Genomic DNA, 15570 nt, shown 5'->3' on the forward strand with positions numbered 1-15570 from the left:
TTCTACCAAAGATATTTTAAACAGATGAACACAGATGTCAGTCATTCAGGGCTACCACCTGCTGAATTTTTCAAGTAGGTCATGTGAGGATTCAGTTAAAGCCACACCAAATATGCTGTTTTCTTATTATATTTCTACTTTTGTCATTGGATACATAGCTATATCTTTAACAAATATATGTATGTGTTAAAGGTTTTGCACTTGTGTGCAAGGACTTGGCACTGACTGGGTATTTTAGGAGCTTTTTTTTAATTAAAAAAACATCCTTTTCAGTCAAAGTTATAGTTATGAAACCTTCAGAAAAGAGGCAAGAAAGCAATGTGGATGAGCTCTTGGAGGAATGGGAGATGCGGTGGCAAAGTCTACAGAGTCCAAAGTTACACAGCTGTTTCATTCAAGCTGGGTATGCAGAGAACAGAGGAGCTCTGTGTCATTAAATGGGATCTCTCAAGAAAGGGAAGGAGACCATGAGGACAGAGCAATGCAAGTAGGAATTATGAGTCTGCTGTTCTTGCTGACAGGGGCTGATGTGAGACATGGAGAGAGATTTGAGGTGAGGCAATGTGAAGAAGCTGGAGATCCTGGGGAATAGTGAACCACAGAGGATGACAGACTGCAGAGAGGTTTTGTACAACTTTAAAGTTCTGTTTCTCGTGGATGCTTCTCAACAGGTAATTCTTTTGTCTATGGAGGCTGCTGTGTAGGCATAGCTCCTACAGGGACCAGGTACTAACCTTAAGCCACAGTCACTGGTACCTGCAGTCTGCGCCTGTACAGCTTTGCTTTCAGGTAAGCAGACTGCACTCCAAGAGCAGCGATAGCTAGGGTTACGAGGTAGGTTGTTGGGAGAGTTATTTGGCTTTACTTCTACATAGTATTGTGAAGCTTTTCATTGAGGAAACATCACAAAAGAGATACCTAAAATGTGAGGTCTAAAAACTCACACTGTATATGTATATATAGATTTCACTCTAGTTTTTCTATGTTAGGTTTTTAAATTCAGATTATCTGGTGGGTTTTGGGGGGCTCATGTGTGTGGAGTAGCTGAAGCACCATTACTATAACAATGTATTAAAAAGTTGTTGGAATGATTTTTTTGAAGTATGCTTTCAATTTAGTCTCTTTACAATATTATTTCTGTTGATTTTGATCCTAAATAACAAATTAATGTTTGGTAATAATAGTATTCAGACTTACAGAATTGTGCAAAGTTTTTCTTTATGGAAAAAAAAAAAGGCCAAATATATATATTTTAAAGGAATAAATTGAAATAAAGGACCAATGACCTTGTAGTCTAATAGCAAGGTCTATTCCTGTAATCAGGAGTGACTTTGTCTAGCAGGAGCTTCCAGAAGCCAAGAAAACTTGAATGCTCTTGTTCCCATCTGGATTTAAAGTCCTAGGATTTATGATTTTAACTTAGCTGCTTATAGAAACGTTGTCCTTGTGTATTAAAAAAGTGTGATAAAGGGCGAAATTGTCTCCAAGTTTAGCTATGTCCCTAAGTTTTTTATTACAATGCAAATTGAGGGCATAGATGTTTTTGAAAATACATTAAAACACCTAATACAGCTCAAAAGGAAAAGTCCGACTGAAACATTTGACAGAACTGTGTATAAAGAATATAAACACTATTACTGGAAGAGTTATTGTTTTCTAAAAGCATGTATTTTACTTAATTGCAGGAAAATAAATTAGTTAGTAATTTATAACTAACTATAAGTTTGTAGGATAAATTATTCCATGGATTTAAACTTTCAGTTTAAACAGCCAGATTTCCAGCTTGTATCATTTCTGGCATGAGCTCTACCAATACAGAACTTTATAAGTTATATAAACACTAACAATTTAATTTGCAATATATTTTAATATAGCATTATTATCCCATTAAGTAGAAAAGCTTTGACATAAGTTAAGGGTGTAACAAGAAAAGCTCCCTCAAATTAGAATGTAAAGCATCTCTACTTACACTGCTTTAATTTTTACTTAAGGAAGGTAAGAAATTAAGGCAGCAGAGAGTCATTATGGTGGTGTGGGTAGCACACCCATCTGTGCATATTTGCAGCTGTGTGCCCTCACAGGTGGATTTATTTATTCTTTCTTGCTGATGTGTGGAAGACAGATGTGCTGTAACTAAATACTACAGCTGCCTAAAGAGCTGGGCAAACTCTCTGTACTGTTCAGATGTGAAGTGACATGAAAATTTTCTTATTACAGTTTTTCAATAAAACAGAGCAAGTAACAATGGCAGGAATCTAGTATGAGTTTTGGGTCTGGGTTTTTGAAATAGTCATTGTCAAATAATATTCATAACTCCAAAAAATTGGATGCGATGTGGCAAATACTTTCAGTTAAAATGAATATTTCTGAAGCATCCGGGTTGTTTTGTCTGCATATGTGAAAAGTCTAGCTTGAGATATTCAAGAGGTACTGTTTGTGTAAGCTCAAGTGCTAGCACACTGACTGGGAGCATGTGAGAAAGGCCTATATTCCCCCTTTGGATGGTAAGAAAAAGGGTTTCCTCTCTTCCAGGCAAGTGCCTAAAGCTGTTGGGCATTTTGAGATTGAGCTCTCATGGAAAGATGCTCATCAGGCCAAGGGAAGGAATGATTTGTATTGTGGTATGAATAACACCTTATAAAAATGAAGCATTTTATCTGAGGTCTGTGTCTCTGGACTGATGTCAGACCATTTGTCCCGTTCCTCAACTCTTGCATGACCTTTTGAATAATGGCAAAAGAATACTGGTATGGCTCCAGTTTTCTGACGTTGATTCAAGTTATTAAAAAGTGACAGTCAGAAAATAAAAACAATCATTAGATGAAATCCTCTGAGAAACTCTTCTGGGACCCCTGTGTGGAATTCCAATACGTTTATTCAGCATGTGTTTATTTGACGTACGCTCTTACTGGTGCACTGCAAAGAAATTCATTCTCTCTATATTTCAGATGGAGTATTTCATCCTTCCTCCTAGATATAAAGCACTAATGCTCTGAATTGACCTTCCCATCCCTTTGTGCCATTAAACATTTTTTTGTTCTGCTTTGGTCACTGCCAAATATACATGCTTTCTTGATCTCAGTTTTCTTTATCAATTTTGCCTAAATTGATAACTTTAATTTCTATGGATCTTCTGCTTGTTTATCTTTTTCCTTGTATTTGTTGGACTTTTCTAGTTCACAGTAGGGCAGCTTTGACCAGAAGTGCTGGAAGTGCCTGATGGCTGTGTTGTTCTCCTGGGAGAGTGAGGCCTTCCAAATCAGACTGATGATGCACGTGAGCTGCAAGTAACTTTTGGCTGTCAGATATAGCCACAGAACAGTCTGAAATTACTGGTTAAACACTCCCCTGGCTAACCTCAGCATAAGATCCATCACATATAGCAGAAGGCCAAAGAGGAGGTCTCTGGCCAGCAAATCACTCAGTCAGGCTGGGCTTCAAGGCATGGTGCTGAGAAGCATAACCCACGTGCTGACCAAGCGACTGACAAAGGAGAAGGCCATGCTGAAAAGCAGCCTGACGTTGATCAGTACATGAGGTTGAAGAGTATTTAACAGTATTTCATGTTAAGCCTGTGATATTTAGACTGGAAAGCTGATGAGAAGCTGAAGATAGTCCCGCTGACTATCACTTACAAAGAGTTGCCTGACACACCAATACTTGTCCCTCTCATTTTGAAGATTTGAGTCTTTGCCTTCCCTAATTCTCAGACTCAAACCTTGTGCTCCTTCAAACATTTGTTACCAATATATCTATTTCTTTATGCTCTTCTGTTTTATACGACGGGATAATTAAGGATTTTGAATTTACTAGAATCAGTGCGTACGTTTCTGCACGATAAAGGACACTCAGCAGTTCTCTTTACCCACATTCAAACCAAGGATAGGAAATGATCAGTGATCAGCACTGTCCTTGTGAACCTTAGTAAGCGTTGATTACCATGCAGATGAAATACATCCTGGTGTCAGCCTCTGAATTCAAATCACTTTATTGTCTGGTTTATGGCAACAATATGAGAATAAGTCAGGAAGTCTGATACTGATATGAGTACATATCATAACAGACCAAAAAAAAAGTCTTTGTTGTAAATGCAGAAGCAACAGTGATTTTATACTTTTCTAGAAAAAGTTACCAACAGAATATGATAAAACTAGAGATAGTTTCATTTGGTGGGATCAGGGAGCGCTTTGAAAGTGGAACTATTTAGCGTGGAAGAGAGGAGACATTAAATGAATGTCTTTTTATTGTACAGCTGGCATTATAAAATGGCTTTGTAGTTTACTGTTTTGTGCCATGTGGTCCATTTCTTTCTTTAGATGCTACGGGGACCTGTGTTCTCAAGTATCCTCACGGTTTAATGAAAGTTTCTGTCATTTTAGGGGGAGGAGATAAAGGAGAGGACCACAAACAGGCCTCCTGACAGCACCTGCTGTAGAACGAAAGAGTCTGGGAAAACATACTTGTCAGACATGAAATAAAAGCCATCAGAAGAAACCTGATACAGTAAGGATTACTTTTTCATATCTCGAGACTTGGATAAGAGCACGAAACATACTATTTTGCCTTTTCAATCACAAAGCTGTATTCTGGAAGTTGTCTGAACTTCTGTCAGAGAAAAAACAACAACAACAACAAAATAACAAAAGGGCTCAGGTCTACCATATATTGTGGGGCTGTTGTATTTTCGGGTTTAATGTCAGGATTTGGTTGCAAGTTTGGAATTTTATTAGTCTCTTTTTATTACTTGAGACAGTAAAAGAGGGCAAGCCATGTGCATTGAAAACTTCTGATGTCTGGTCGCTAGGATTTTTGAAGTCTTTTATCAAGGCAAGTGGACAATAATACTGATTATTTTAGATTGTGTGATGGATTTTGCATGAAAATGCTTGCAGTCATGAAAATTTCCTTGAACTCTAGTGTTTTATCTATTGGCTGGAGATCTCTGAGCTCCATACCTGAATATAAAAGGCTCTTTTAGCCAAAAGTAAATTCTGTGTTTAAATTTGGCAGACTACATTTTGATAAATGAAAAATATTTGTCAGTACTTTCAAGGATCTTCTATAATTCAAATTTTTGTTGTTTAAACCCAAGCCATAAGTTTCAGATCTTCACACAGGCATTTTCTCTGTATCAAATGATACGGTGGAGAAAGGAGGAATGTACACTTTGTGCATATTCAGCAGATATTTGTAACATTACAATAATCATATGTGAAGAGAAAATTGTTTCATGAACTTAAATGCCTAAGTTGATTTGAAATTATGAATTCAGTGTTCTCTATAATTGTCAAAACGCATATGGACAAGCATGACCCTACTATAAATCCTGTAGTGTTTCAGGATAGATCAAGTGAGCACTAATAAGGAAACTTTTTTTTTTTTTCTGGAATAAAGTAACAAAATAAATAAGCATATTCTGAACCATTCATCACTAAAATCTGTATTTTATGCACACATGACTACATTTTTGAGCTGTTTCAGTCGTCTATGCCATTTGATATTAAGTGCTTTCTAATTAGAATTACAGTTCAATTACTTGAAATTTTTCCCAAGAGCAGCTTCTGCACCAGAAAGAGGAACAAGAAAACACCTGTTCGTTAGAGAATTTAGTCCTATCCTGTAGCATCAGAAAAAAAGTTTTTTGAAGATGATGTAGTTGATGATGCTTCTTGCCCCAGACCAAATCTTCTTTGCATGAAAAGCATTCTACATCACATTAACAATCAGACCCTGAATGTCCATATGAAGGGTTCTTTTTAGCACTGGCTGAATGATTTACCAAATCATTTTTTGTTTCTCATTTGGAAACCCGGAGTACTTCACTATGTACCATGTTTTTTGATGAAAATGTAGTAAAATATATTACTATTTTGGAACAACTCCTCTGTAGTAATGAAGAGATGTACAAATGCTGTGATAAGCATTCTTGTCTCACCAGCATAATTCAATTTGTGTAAGTAGTCAAATTTCACATTGCATTTGCAAAATCCCATTTAAGCAATTTAATTAAGGTTGAATTTTCTACTTGGGCAGATATCAACTACAGTCACATAAGTCTGTCCACACAGTCATGTAAGAACTGTCATGATACTGCTTTGTTCAGTCTGTGGTCTGAAAACCTTTAGACTGCATTAGCAGTAGACCATTTCTAAGCCTGAAAATCCTACTTTGAATGGGCTTCATATAGGGGTTGAGAAGATCAGCTTCTGAAGCTCTTAGCAGCTTGGGACAGTAAAACCTAATGCACTGATAGATCAGAGTATGAGCAGATCTAGCTCATGACTATCTGCATCTTACTGCACACAAATGGGAGAGTACAGCAATAATGCTGGGGTTGCAATCAGCAGAGTGAGTACTGCAGTGCTGTATAACTATTATCCTGAAATCATAGGATCATAGAATGGCTTGGGTTGGAAGATCATCAAGTTCTAACCCTCCTGCTACAGGCAGGGCTACCAACCCCCGGATCTGGTACTAGACCAGGCTCCATCCAACCTGGTCTTGAACACCTCCAGGTATTCAGGTGAAATAAGATGTCAGCTATGCTGCTGGGTGCAATTTCTTGTTTAAATAGAGAAACAAAGATTTTTTTGCATAACCGTGTTTAATTCTAATGATATAAATGTGTTGTTCTGAATGCTAAACATCTCTAAGTCTGGTCATAGATTAGCCATAAGGAAAGTGATATTCTTTCATATTGAGTCTTCTGATTGCTTTACAGATATTTTTGCTTCTTAAATAGCAGAAAGGAGCTAAAACACAAGTGAGAGTATGATCTGCTTCCTTTTGTATCAGAAATGATCCAAGGCATGATAACAGTTTTTGATGTGAAAACTTGTATGGCATTCTTTTTAAGAAAATAAGTTCTGGCAAAACTTAAGAAACATCACCCTAGTGTGTCCTAAAATTCAACTGATTGTGGCACTTTCTCCAGCCATCTGTGACACATTTTTGTGCTAGTCACCACCTGTATTTCAGTCTGGATATAACTGATAGCTGATGAAAGTATCATACTTTGCTTGGCAAGAGCAGCTTTAAGCAGATAGTGTTTGCAAGGCATTGTAAGATTCTGGATAAAAAATGTCAGTTGGAAGTTCAAAACAGTGACATCCACTTTTTCACTGAAGCCTTCAATTGGAAATGCCTCAAGTTATAGTAGTTGCTCTCATTTTTATATGTGGATATATAAACAAGACATTATTTTCAGGATTGATGAATGTTATTCCTAAATTGACAGAGCACCACAACTATGTATGATCCTCAGTCTGATTGAGCCTCATAAACGTTTAAAATAAGAATGACAGTGGTGCCTCTCTAAGGTGCAATACAGAGCTCATCACCTAAGGAAAAGAGGGGTCTTTAACTCTCTCTGGGTCTTCATGGGTCAGAGGCTCTTGAAAATCCAAATCATATTAATTAAAAATAATGATTGGATCTGGAGTTCCGAGCGTCTACAGTGGAAAAACCTTCAGGAATTAGAAAAAAAGTTTTATATCCTTTATGCTCTTTTGACTCTTGTTCCCAAGATTAACGAGTTCAACTAGAGTTGAAGAACTTGTTCAACATTGCAGTCTCCAGAAGTTTACATTTCAACAAACATAAAATATGAACAAAGGAGACAAACAAAAAGAACAGAGAAAGGAAGGATATGGCTTCAAACAAACGATCCAATATAAGTCAAAATACAGCTAAAGAAAGAGAGGAAGAATAAATCCTTTAAATAAGCAGTATTAGCCACAAAGCCCCAAATGAACATGAAAAAAAAAAAAACCCACAACAAAAAAAAATCCAGGAATTGTTCATAAAAACTCATACTCTCCTCTGGAAGTGACATATTGCTGAGCATAGTGAAGCTCTGTAGTCTCTCTTTTGCCTAATCGTAATCTCAATATGATTTGTAATGCTTGTCATGCCTTGAAGCACTCGCAGACATTAATGGCCCTGAATATCCTTAACCTGGGATGCCAGCCACACACCCTGTGCCCAAAGGGCCTCAGGACTGCATTTAAGCTCAGACCTGGGCTGTCAGTGCTTTTCTATATTATTCTAAGTGTCTATGTTTCTATCTGATTGCTCATCTCACCTCATCCCCAGGCCAGACCTGAGGCTTACAGGTACTTTGTTGCTAGCTCTTTCTGGAGCAGGCCCTTTTGCTTCACGTAATAGCCTTACTTCCACTCTTGCCACAGGCTGCTCTCCCCTGGTGTGCCTAGTTAAACCCTATTTCCAATACCAATACCAATAACGGTTTTGCCTGTTCTATTGTTGTGCTGTGGGACTGTGCTCCAGCCAGCATGGATGTGGTTTTTCTTTGGGTCTCTCACAGCTCCTGCCTTGTCCTCTCTTGTGGAGCAGCCCTGCTTGTGCTGCTGGAAGTACTAAGCAATAGGGCGACTGGCATGCTGAGACACAAAATGTGGCAAGTGATGATCTCCAATCTGTTCCTCTGGAGCTTCGAAACATAAAGTGTTTTCAAGGTCTAGATTTTCAGGGAGAAGTGTTTTTTCAAAACAACCTCTTTTACTGCAGAAGATTCAGCTCTTGGGAAGAGACGAACACCCTTTATATGATTCAAGCTTTCAACTAGAAAATACTACATGTACCAGAAACTTGTGCTGCTGGGAAGGTTACGTTAGGAATTATGCTCATTTTGTAGGAGACTTGTAAACTTCGTGCACTGAAATTAGAGCTCTCACAAAAGCGTTATTCCCTTCAGAATGAAATTACCATTCTGTGTCCAATTCTGTCCAACTTGATGGAGTACTCAGCAGAGAAATTGTAAGGCTGGGAGCAGAATTTCTAGAATCTCTGTGTTTGTCAGGTAGGCTATTGGCGTGAGAAGTCCACATAAGCTCCTCAGTACTCTGCTGGAGTGAGTGAGTATGTGAGCTGATGGGAAGCACAAACTAGGATTTGAAAACAGCTTAATCTGGCAGAAATTCATTAAAACTGAAACATCTCTGGGAAACATTTAGACATTAATGGATAGGCAAACTGAGAATAGAAAAATGTTCAACAAAAATAGCAGTGTTGTTGTTTTCCTCTCCAGTTGGCTCTACTGGTAATTCTCCTTGCATACCACGTAGTAGTATTTGGTATGGTTCCATGTGGTTGTTTTTTTGGCTTGGGGTTTTTGGTTATTTTTAAATTCCTTTGCTAAGAAATGTGGTTGGTTATATACAGAAAACAGCATTAAAATAAGCTGCAGTATTAATCACTCAGGAGTTAAGAAAGAATTAAGATTGTTGAGGCCACTGTAGTTCAATCCCCATGTACATTATGAGATACTCTTTAATTACATTATCTCATTCTTTGTTTTCCCACAGGGCCCTGCCTCATTCAGAGTGCGGGATGAACAGTGCTTGGAATGAATCGGCACAATGAAGTGAAAGAGGCTGTTGTTTGCAGGACTCATGGCAGTTGTTGAGGAAGTTGGAATATGTGTTTTGAATGAGTTGGGATGTCAAGAAAAGAAAGGATGATCCTGTAGCTGAGGCAACTGTGTTTCCCAGGAGAAATGAGTTTCTGTCACTGCCTTTGCCAAAAAGATTCTGTGAGGTACTGTTTTGGGGGAGAAAGGACAAAACTTTTCTCAGGTATCCACTAACTGTGAACACATCATTTTCCTAGAAATCTGGGGGTATGGATCCATTTTCTTTATGACCCACTATCAAACAAAATGTTGAGCTCAATGCGCAGTGTTTTTCATTCTTACACTTTAATGAAAATGTATGCCATCGTAATTAAAAACTATCTTACAAGAGAGCTGTATAGATGTTTTGTGCTTTCTGTACTGCATATTCTGATCTCCCAAAATAGCAACCATGCTAACAGAGTTATCTATTTACAGAGTTAGCATTTAGTTAGTTGTTAAATAAAAAACTACAAGTAGTGACTAACAATAACAAATTTTATTTTTTACATGGAGGGTGGTGAGGCACTGGAACAGGTTGCCCAAGGAGGCTGTGGATGCCCCATCACTGGAGGCATTCAAGGCCAGGCTGTATGTGGCTCTGGGCAGCCTGGTCTGGTGGTTGGCGACCCTGCACGTAGCAGGGAGTTGAAAGGAGATGATCACTGTGGTCCTTTTCAACCCAGGCCATTCTATGATTCAATGATTAGATAAGAAGACTGAACAGCAGTACAAACTACTTAACACTGTAATTAAAGGTTTCCTAATTTGTGATGGTAGTCTGTATTTATCTTTGATGCTCAGCTGTATATCCTCCTGTAGTAGTTGCAAAATGTTTATGAAGGATGTATTCTCCTTTACGATGTTTTGAAATCAACTTAGTTTATTTTCAGCAGTAAGTAACTATTTTAAAGTCAGGGCCTCAATGAAACTGATCTATCAGCTTTCGCATATTCTACTTGGATCTAATCTGTTCTCCTTGTATCTTAGGTAGTTGTTCTTTCCTTCTAAAACTTATTTTTAGGCATTGATTTAGCTGCAGTGATCTGGCCAGAATTAATCTTCCCTTCTTCTAGAATGAAGTAGAAATAATCCAATTGGCCTCTGCTCCTGTGTAAGTGGGTTTTACTTCATAGGGGACTAATCAATGAAGTGTAAGTTCCAAACTGTACTCAGAATTTGGGCTGCAAGCAGCAGTCAGCTCAGACAAAACATTGCTAAAATGTGAATTTTTCTCTGCATCATACTATCATAAAACCAACTAAAACGTTTTTTCTTCTCTCAGGCATCTTCAAACTCCATCATCTTTTTCAATAATCACAGAATTGTAGGGGCTGGGAGGGACTTCTAGAGATTGTCTGGTCCAACCCCCCTGCCAAAGCAGACCCCCTACAGCAGGCTGGACAGGTAGGCGTCCAGGCAGGCCTTGAATGTCTCCAGACAAGGAGAATCCACAACTTCCCTGGGCAAATGGGGAAGATCCTCAGTTCCTCAAGCATTAATTTTCAGTCCTCGTGCTTTTTTAACTAAACTGAACATCATTGTTGTTTTACGGTGAAGAGAATAATGTAAGATTGCTAAGATTTTACTCTCACTTCTCAGTGGTTGATCACTTAGCGAATACTCCCATATTCTCCTCAGCTATGATGTAGTGAAAAGTAATGGCAATACATTAGTAGTCTAAAAATGCATTTTTGCAGGGGAAAATCTGACTTAGTTCTGCTTTTAGCTGTTTGTTTGAGGATTTAGACATTAAAAACTTCTTTTCAGTGAAGAGTTTGGATTTTGGATTTGTTTTTATTACAACAGAACAGTGAAGTGAGCATTAATGAAAATGAAACTCTGACATGATTCTGCATGGTTTGGGGTTTTTTTTTTTTAGTCATAAAAGGTTATCTTGCTTCGTAAGTAGCTATTCATCTAGAATGTAGGTAAAATCATAAGTTCATATCGGATGTTTTATTTGATATTTACTCAGAGCAATCAATTCTAGACCAGGATAATAAAACCTGAGCTTTATGAGAATATTCCAGGGCTGATGAGGGTCCATCTGTATGTGGCTGTGACTGTGGAAGTGTGCATACTCAGTGCAGATGGAAGTGGAATGTCTCAGCAGTGCAAGTACCCTGAGCTGTGGAGGAATAAATCAAGCTGAGACAGGGAGGCTCCCAGCCAGGGGTGCTTTCATAAAAGCACAGCCATAGTCAGTGCCGTGCTTTTTGATGTAGCTTAAATCACAGTCTCCTCCAAAGCAAGAATATTAGGTCTAGAGAGTAGAGAATGACTTTTGGAAGGCCAGTTAAGTTATGTAGCTTACTCTGGCTTATACCTGACATTGTGAGCTTCTATTAACCTTGTAATAATTTACTGAATCTTACTTTAGAATCAAATTATAGTCTGGAAAAATTTAAAAAAAAAAAGGATAATTTAGGGCTTGTCTGTTTCATATCCCGTTTTGGACATTTAATAAGAGTAATAACTAAGGGTAGTTTTTAGTTGTCAGAGCTGTGTGCTTCCTTAAACTATAATTTGGATAGAGAGGTGCTACTTTTCCAATTTCCTGTACCAACCATAATAATGTGATCCAATTCAGGTGGAAAATAGTATTTCTATATTTGTCCTGACAATAGGAATGTGTTCAAATAAATGAATGTAAAAATAATATTTTTTTTGGGGGGGGGGGTTGGAGGAGGGGCAGTGTTATGCAGAGATGTACAAAAGCAGAGATTGTGACAGGTGAGGTGACATCACCTTGCCCTTAACAGTAATGTTAGAAGCAAGGCCACAAATACAGCAAGCACCCTACAATTCATTGCCTTCTTTTTGAATATCTTTGTATGAGAATGGCTATAAATACTCCTTTTGTTTATTTTGCAACCCAAGGGCAAATCTGTGATAGAGACAAGAATCTGCAGCCACAGTTAGAGAAGACTCAGCATTCTACCCTACTGTGCTGTTAATAGGAGCTTCTAAGTACTTTTGAGATGACCTGAAAATAAATCAGTGCAGCTTTTATGTTTTATGGACAGTTTTACTGAAGGCTTGGTGGGAGGGAGAAGGAGTAGAGAAAAATGTGTTTGTAAACAAATCTTCAGAAGCAACAGTTTCTAAAGAAGGTATATCATGTAAATATGTGGGTAAAAGTTGCACTTAAGTAAATGCCCAATGTGAAATCCATATCTAAATTAGAATCAATTAGCTTGAAAACGTTGACTGGCTTGCAAATCAACGTTGAGAAGTCTCTGATGCTTGCCATTTGCAGTAAAGAAGGATGATGCTGGTCTAAATACAACTTGAGGCTACTACTGCAAAAAACTTCACTCATCTGCTTTTCCGTTTCATTTGAAAATAGACCAATGAAAACTGCCTGCAGTCAATGGACGTAAGTAGCACTTGATTTTATCAATGAAGAATGACATAGCATGAGGAACAAATCTCAGCTCAAATCTATAATGCAAGTGAAAGATGGAGATACTGGGACCTCCCCGGGACACAGATACCAGCACACGCATGCCAAGCAGACAGGTATACCATGCTCTCTTTTGAACTTCTGTTTAAAATTAGATGAGATTTTTCTTCATTATTTCTTTTTCATCATTCCTCCCAATTTTACTTCTATTCCCGAACCATTTGTAGCTATTTTTGTCTTCTTCCAATGTTATTTTTGTTAAATTATTGATTTGTTACCCACTAGCTTTATAAGAGCTTCATATACCTTTTTAGTTAATTTTGAAATGCTCAATACCCTCCTGAAAAGGAGGCTATTTGATCAGCAGAACATTATCTGCAGCATTTCTAATAATGTTCACATGTACATGAACTTCTATAATGCCATCAGTGTTGATCACCTTACTGGAAATGCCTCATGCATGTTTGGACTGTATTTCTCATCCAAGGGTATAGGAAACCAATGATCGTTTTGAGTATTTAATCCATTATCACTTTTTGTAACTGAGATCCCAGACAGAATTCTTATTATTCTTTATTTATGACCTTGCAGTCGTATCAATTGATTTTTCCCCCATTACCATTACTTTAGCTCCCAAGGTCATTCGCTACTTCTAATATGACCTCTCTGTATGAATAATTCATCTCAGTAACATACTGAGAGACCTCAGTGACATATTTGTATTTTGTTCATAAAGTTTATGAATGAAAGTATTAAATTAGTACTATCTGAAGATGGCTTTTTGAGAACTCTACCTAGAAACTTACAAGAACTTCTGGTCCAGTGCTGTTGCTTCAGCGTGTGCAAAGAAGGCAAATTCACAGTATAAGTGGCATCCTTGATTGCATTTTCCATATAACATTTCAGAAATACTTGCGAATGTTAAATAACCTTGTTTTTACTTCAACAAGTTTGGTTACTTATCTATAGGATCACTGGAAAGGAATAAAATTATTTTAAAACCTAAAGAAATTAATAGAAAATGATGTAGCCTTTTTCTTTGCATCTGCAATAGATGCAAGCATACAAAATATTGTTAATTCTCTTTGTCTGAGAAGGACAGTACAGGGCAAACTGACAGCAAATAGTTATCTTTCATTTAGAAAACTGCAAATCTGAGCTTCTTCTTTCTTTGAGAAGAAAATAATACGGTTCTGTATAACAATATAAAGCAATGCTGACACCTACAGAGAATGTATGTAAATATCAACTTTAGAATTTGCATTTTTTGTGATAATTCCCAGAAATACTTGGGAAAAGAATAAATGGCTTAGAGGAACTTAAAGAAAATAAATCATTATTTTCTACCTATATCAGTCCTTGGTAAAGCAGATAAAACTTTGAAAATAAACATATGCTTCAATTTTTTTTCATTCCCTTTGAGCTATTCAGCTTTCTTCATGCAGATATGCATAAACAAATCTGCTAATGATTCCCCTAGGAAGAAATTGAAGGAAAAAGTAGAGTTTATACTGGTGCTTTTTCTAAAGCTATGGGCAGTGGATGGAATGATCTATTTGGTTCAATAGCAGAAATATAACATGCTCCATGTAGGTGGGAAGGTGGTATCGATGTGTGCTTTCAACTGAATATTTTTTTTAAATAAATTGATTCACGCTGCTGCGGACCCATGAATTAAGCCATCAATATGATGGCCATTAGTGCACAGAAGCTGGTTTGCTGCTGTTTCTCCATTTTTCCTATACTCTGACCAAACAGTACAGATTATATATGTGTAACAGATTACTGTAGCATTGCTGGGTTTTGAAGGTTCTGCAATCAGCCAAACAGGCCTCTAAAATCTTCCATTCCATAAAGGTAGGTCACACGTGGAGCAAAGTTTCAGAAAAATTAGCCTAACACTGAAGATAAGTTACACAGAGGAGGCAGCTCTCCTATGAGCATTTGTTCACCGATGCACTTTTATGGGTCATGCAAGCTATAATACTTGCTCCAGTGGCACTGAAAGATGGACTTCCTTCCTTCAAAGCATGTGGCAGATGACATATACACAGGAGATATATAACTAATAATGAACACTCTGTAACAGCAAAAATTTGCCATTTTTCTCAGGAGAAATTCATAGGCTTAATGGGGAAGTACCTACCTAAAAATGGTGAGTTCGTAAAGTGACTGAGGAATGGAAGAAACTAAGCAACTTAAAAGAAGCTTTGGAAAGAGGAGAGGTGGCTTGCCCAAAATTCAGCTATCCATGCTGCTATTGTGCCAACACCTAGGAGGATTACAGCTCCCAAAAAAAGTGGTTAATGAAGCTCAGAGTAGGTTTCCAGATCTGAAGTGCTTAAGAATTTTTAGTTTTGGTTTTATGACTTGGACCCAACTCAACTTATGAGTAAGTGGAAACTAGGAAGACTGAATGACTGGAAAGCTTGCCTTTGAAATTAGTATACATATATATTTGTCTTAAGTGAAAAGGGCTACAAATCACAAAGCAATATTATTCATTAAAGGGAAATCATAATTATTTTGATGCAAAATAATGAATAAAAATTCCTCATTTTAGGCTTCTACTGCTTCTTTGGAATCAAGTTTCCATGTATAATATAGAATATATCATATGATAGTCAGAAGTGTCTTTGAAAACTGGGTGTGTTTTAAATGTTTTATATCCTAGAATCTTTTGTCTTTTTGTCTGGTTGATAACAGTACTTTAGAAGAGATCGCTAAGGTCTTTCCACAAGAAAAAAAA

At 37.4% G+C, this 15570-nt stretch overlaps 1 long non-coding RNA gene across 1 annotated transcript; it reads left to right on the forward strand.

Moving 5' to 3' along the window:
• The first annotated feature begins 243 nt into the window (after positions 1–243).
• LOC116216610 lies at positions 244–9763 on the forward strand. The gene is made up of 3 exons (XR_004159732.1): positions 244–671; positions 4380–4503; positions 9327–9763. It is a non-coding gene; the product is annotated as an uncharacterized LOC116216610 (long non-coding RNA).
• Positions 9764–15570: the final 5807 nt, after the last annotated feature.

The sequence above is a fragment of the Meleagris gallopavo genome, chromosome 4, assembly GCF_000146605.3.
Source record: "Meleagris gallopavo isolate NT-WF06-2002-E0010 breed Aviagen turkey brand Nicholas breeding stock chromosome 4, Turkey_5.1, whole genome shotgun sequence".
NCBI classification, from domain to species: Eukaryota; Metazoa; Chordata; class Aves; order Galliformes; family Phasianidae; genus Meleagris; species Meleagris gallopavo.